This window comes from Sciurus vulgaris, assembly GCF_902686455.1.
Source record: "Sciurus vulgaris genome assembly, chromosome: 4".
Lineage (NCBI taxonomy): Eukaryota > Metazoa > Chordata > Mammalia > Rodentia > Sciuridae > Sciurus > Sciurus vulgaris.
Window position 1 is genome coordinate 37,215,400 of NC_136464.1, and position 5,573 is coordinate 37,220,972.

The window sequence follows — 5,573 nt, forward strand, 5'->3', positions numbered from 1 at the left end:
TTTCGATTAGAAAAGACAAAGGGGGGCTGGGGAGAAAGCTCAGTCGGTAGAGTGCTTGCCTTGTAAGCACAAGGCCCTGGGTTTGATCCCCAGCACCAAAAAGAAAAAAAGAAAAGAAAAAGAGTTTTTATTTTTCACTTAATACAACAGAATTTATTCTCATAGTTTTGGAGACCAGAAGTCGAGTCAAGGTGTTAGCAGGGCCACGTACCCTCTGAAGACTAGAAGAGAATCTTTCCATAATTCTTCCAGTTCCTGGTGGTTCTCGATGTCCGGGTTTTCTGGCCAAATAACTCCAATCTCTCCTTCCATCTTCTCATGGCCATCTTCCCTTTGTCTCCATTTTCTCTCTTTTCCTCTTCAAAGGTCTTTACTCCTTTGGCGAGAAATTATCCTCAGATGACTGGTTTTTTTCTTTCTTGATGAATCTCTTCTGACCATCTTGTTAGTTGAATTTTTCTCCTCTCTAGGAAAAACTCAAGAGTGTTTTGAAAGTTATCTTGGAAGTGGCTTTATCTCAAATAAGTAGTTTACATCTCTAGACTAAGTGGCAACTATTGAATGGCTCTAGTTCCACCCAAATTGGGGGGTTTTCTCATTTGATGGTCAGACAGAATCCTCTGATCTTCAGAAAAAGATTTTTAATCTCATCAATCTACAGAACGTGCTGGTTTTTGCTTAGCATTCACAACTATTGAAGAGGATTATAAACCAATGCCCTAACTCTCTTCCCAGACAGGGCAAAGATGGGATACTGGATCCACCCTGGGAATCTGTATCCTGCAAAGAGTTTGAAGGTGAGATGAGACCAGCCATTAAGGGGAGTCAGAAATCCCAGAGACAAAAGATGAAAAAAGAGCTAAAGAGCTCATCCCCAAGCCAGGCCAAGAGGCAAAATCCTGTAGATGGAACCCCTGGCATTAACCCCAAGTCAGCAAGCACTACACACAGGTGGTTGGTGACCTCAAAGGGAAGCTCTAAACAGCTGGAGTGCATTGCACCTCCAGGACGGTGGAAGGATCTATGAAGAGAGCAAGCCATCAGTGAATAACCAGAGGATAAGGAAGCCATAAAGCATGAGGTTTGTTTCAATTTTCTATTTCAAGTGGTTTCAGATTTTAAACAAGAAAAAGAAAAAAAAAAAAAAAACTCATTTACCTTCTTAAAGTGTATAGTCTTTTTAGTTTTAGGTGTAACAAATTTCTTTCCGTCCTAAGCTTGTGAAAATTTGCATACTTCCTCCATGCAAATAATTTTTTAAAGAATGCCTCATTATATTCCACTGGCTCAACAAGATTTTATAGAATTAAGTTCTATCCGTTCTTCTTTGACAGCTGCTTTTGGTAAAGGAGCATCATTTTGAACATTTGCTGCAAGATGATACCCCCAAGACCTCGAAGCGTGTAGCTGGGCTGAGGAAGCTCACTCCCCTGTTTTATCCCCCGAAAGCGAGATGTCCAGAGCCTCCTGGGCAGTCAGCCATTTCCCAGTGCAGCAAGGCTGGGTGAGAAAGTCCTTTTTAGGCAAAGCATTAAAAGGAGTTATCGGGGCAGATCTAAAAAAACTTGGTCAACAGGGTGGAGCCAGCCCTGGGGCAGAAGTATTACTTCACAGTTGCATTGGCTTCCTGTGGCTGCCAATAGAGGCAGCATCTGGCAGAGAGCCCACCGCAGAGAAGAGGGAACTCCATGAAGGAGAAAATAGCAACAAGGCCCCAAAGGTGGAAGTGCAGCCTGAGAAACTTTGGCTGGCCTGGAACTGCTCTGCCAGCTAGTCTGGCCACCCTGCCAGCCATTTCGCACAGTGTCCCCTCAGGCTTTAAAATACCAACATCCTTCCCAGGAGGAGTGCTTTTTATAAGCACTTTTCTCATATTCTTTGATCTACATCGTTTATCACATCATAAGACTGTGAGGCAGGTGCTATTATTACCTACCTCCATTTTTCAGAGAGGTGAAATAACTTGACCAAGGACACAGGAGAGCCAGGATTCAACACTCAGCCCCCCACCCCACCCCCAACCCCTGGGGGAGTAGACTCTGAAGCTCAAACAGCCGCGATTGGAGTTCTCAAGTGAAAAAAAAAAAGAGGATAAAATAAAGGTTATTCTACCTCCAACTGACACTGGATGGGACAATCTGGCCTCCTCCCTTGTAGGTAATATTTTGGGTTTTCCTTCCTTGCACACAACCAGGCAAATGACTGCAATTCTAAAAGGAGATAAATATAAAAACAAGAAGTGAAACACTGCAGACACCTGAAACCCGACCATTTCTGCAAGCGCGAGCTGGCCGAGCTGTCACACAACAGAAATAGTTCTGTCCTGTTTAGATAGACTTTGTTTTGCTACATGGCTGCATATGCAGTGAAGTGATATCAAGTCCTGAGGGTCCACTCCTTTGATGAGTTCAACACACAAAGGCCCACATTTTGATGTAATCTGATAGCATGTAGTTAAGTCCTAGACAAGCTGCAACTGTGAGGAAGTGATAAACCCAACTTCCTGCACAAAGCTGCCTGAGATAACACTTTCCATGGACTGGAAGAAAAAAGAGAGAGAGAGAGAGACATGATTGCCACAGAATTTTAAAGGAACTATTCCATTCTTAATAAATAACCTCTTTTTCATGTGGTCCCGGCAACATCTAAGCAAAACTGATTACGGTCTGATGACTATGTGGTAATCCCACATATGACTTGATGTTGAATTTTATTTATAGGCAGAGTCACTCAAGATTCACTTGATTTTACTCTCTGAAGGATACCATAGTTCAAACTCTCAATCTCAGGTATCTTCTTGGTCCGGAGAACTTCCCTGAAATTTAACAAGAACTCAGATTGAAGGAATTGAGGTTGTATTAACTGGCTCAGTGGTATTTCCATTGAGCCATTAAAGAGGCCCATTTGGTCGGAATAAACACACATTAGAATAGTTGCCAACTTACCTGAGAACCAATGGCTGTTTCCACAATGCCAAATAGGGTCAAAGGGACAGTTTCAGTAAGTGTTTGTGTAGGTTGTTTCACATATAAACAGCCAATCGGAACAGATCGTGCCAGGAATTTTCTGTGAACTCTTTCATTCACTCAACTCACATACTTAGCAACTTCTTTTTGAGTGCCTACTGTGTGCTAGGAAATACAATGGTGAATAAAAAAGAAATTGCCCCTGACCTCAAGGACTCTCCCTAGCCTAATTAGGGAGGGAAATATTAAACACACTAATATATGCATAATCACAATATTATATTAAGAGTTCCATTGTCAGTGTGGATGAGCCGATTAGCAAAGACTTGACCAATCAAGTGATGTTTAGGCCTGAATCATTCTCACAGACCAAGAGCAAAGGAAGAGAGCTCCTGGAGAGAACACTGCCTATAGGAAGGTTCTGAGTTAGGGAAGAGTTTTGTGCACTCAGAAATCTAAAGGAAAACCTACATGTCCAGAAACAAGTGGGAGCTTTGTTTTATTCTGAGCACAGGGGGAACATACCACTAATTGCTGACGTCTGATAATATTCTGCTTCTAGGCTGATTTCTAGGTTAGGATCTCAAAGAGAATGCAGCATTTCAAATGTTCTTAAAAAAAATACTGTGAGATAAGTTCTCAAAAGTAATTTAGGGGGAAAAGAAGGGTGGGAGGGGTGAGGGGGAAGGAAAAAAATAACAGAATGAATCAAATATCATTACCCTATGTAAATGTATGATTACGCAAATGGTATGCTGTTACTCCGTGTACCAACAGAAACAACATGTATCCCATTTGTTTACAATTTAAAAAAAAAGCTATAGGAAGTGAATAAAATTACTGATAAAATAAAAAATTAAAAAAGTAATTTAGGGCATCAAAGGTATTCCCCTAAATTCAATCAGTTCAGCCAAGCCTCAAACTGGAATGGGAAAAAATTAGAACAGTGGCATGTGCCTGTAATCCCAGCTACTTGGGAGGCTGAGGCAGGAAGATCTGGTGTTCAAGGCAGACCTCTGCACCATGTGGAAAAAAATTAGCATGGTAAAAAATAAGTAATTGGCTCACATGTCCTTTATTATTTTAATATAATTCTAGACTCACATGGTTCTTACATATAATTGAGACCATGGCAGTCATGTAGGCTAGTTCTTTCACATTTTACAAGGGAAGCAAGGGTCAGAAAGTACACATGAGCTTACCTCTGATCTCCAAGCAGACTCCACATAAGGAAACTGCCTGTGAGGAAAAAAACTTCAGAACGTCCTTCTCAGGTTAGTACCCAGGGAAGGTACTGGGTGATGGGTGATATCTAGGTGGCTGGGTGATCTCTAGCATCTCACTTAGCTCTCTGCTTGCTGTCTCTGGTTCATTTATTGAGCTTCCACATGAGACTTTGGAGATTGATTCTTTTGCTGAAGTCATTTGAATGTGAAAGTAAATGTCCTGGTGTTGAGAACCTCACCTGCCTGTCAATGAGGACCCAGGACCTGGATCCTGGGTTTTGAAGCACAAACCCAGTTGCGATTTCTTCCCCACTGAGTCTTCTCAAAGTGTTGGTTTGGTTCATAACCACATACTTTAAAGAGTTTTAAGGAACAGGTTCATAAAAGTGCTTTTCTTCCTCTTGTATCTCTGAGTCTTGACCCCTGGCATCTCTGAGAACCTACTCTTGTATAGGCCCTCATCCCCAAGGATTCTGAAGTGCTGGTTGTGATTCAAAGTTTGTTTTTCATTCTGAGGCTCCTGGCGAGAGATCCTGGACTCCTTCAAGTGAAGCTGAAGAACTTACTGATTTAAGATTGAATGAAATTATTTTAAAAAGATGAGAGTTCCAGAACCAATCAGACATCGCCTTTGCTATTTGGACAGATTTCCACTTGGATTGATTAGACTCTTGCTTCACAGTTTTTTAACCTCAACAGGAGTTCAGTCAGTTGACCTCAGGCAAAATCCTTTACCTCTCTGGGCCTCCACTTCCCTTCGGATGATGCCTGGCACTCTTGCATTCCAACATTCTACAAGTCCAAGACAAATAAAAAGAAGTTCAGAATCTCAACAAAAATTGTCCTTACTGCTTCACTTTCTAAAATGGGAAGGAAGGAAGGTAAGAAGGGAGGTAGGAGAGAGTAGGGGGTAGAAATAAAAGAGGAAAGGAGGCAGGGGAGAGGAGAGATGGAGGGAAAGAAAAAAAGAAGAAAGGGAAAAAGTAGTAGTGAGCAAATAAGGAAGAAAGAGAGGGAATTGTGCTTTCCAACCCTCTTTGTAACTTTCATGAAAATATATTAGGCTTTTTGCTGTGAATAGGTGAATGCTTATTTAGTTTTCAAAACACAGTCCAGTGGTGTATACCTAGGAGACTTTGCCCACTTTGAATCTGGAAGTGGAGTGACTTGTGCGTCAGCAACTTCTGTTTAAGAAAGTGAATGAAGCATCCAGAAGAAAATTGTTAAAGAAGAATGATGACGATTTTCTTTTAAATATGAAATACTTTATATTTCAAAGATTTTGTGAATTGTTTAAATCAATGAAAAGTACTTACCCCAGAGCCTAGCACTTAGTAAGTGCTTGGTAAATGTTGGCTACAATTCTTACTAAAGAGGACTT

The 5,573-nt window shown here is 41.2% G+C and overlaps 1 long non-coding RNA gene across 1 annotated transcript; it reads right to left on the reverse strand.

Moving 5' to 3' along the window:
- Positions 1 to 946: 946 nt before the first annotated feature.
- On the reverse strand, positions 947 to 4,276 carry LOC306659800. The gene is made up of 3 exons (XR_013763444.1): positions 4,169 to 4,276; positions 2,113 to 2,210; positions 947 to 1,021 (listed from the first exon to the last, which is right to left on the reverse strand). It is a non-coding gene; the product is annotated as an uncharacterized lncRNA (long non-coding RNA).
- Between the last annotated feature and the right edge of the window lie 1,297 nt (positions 4,277 to 5,573).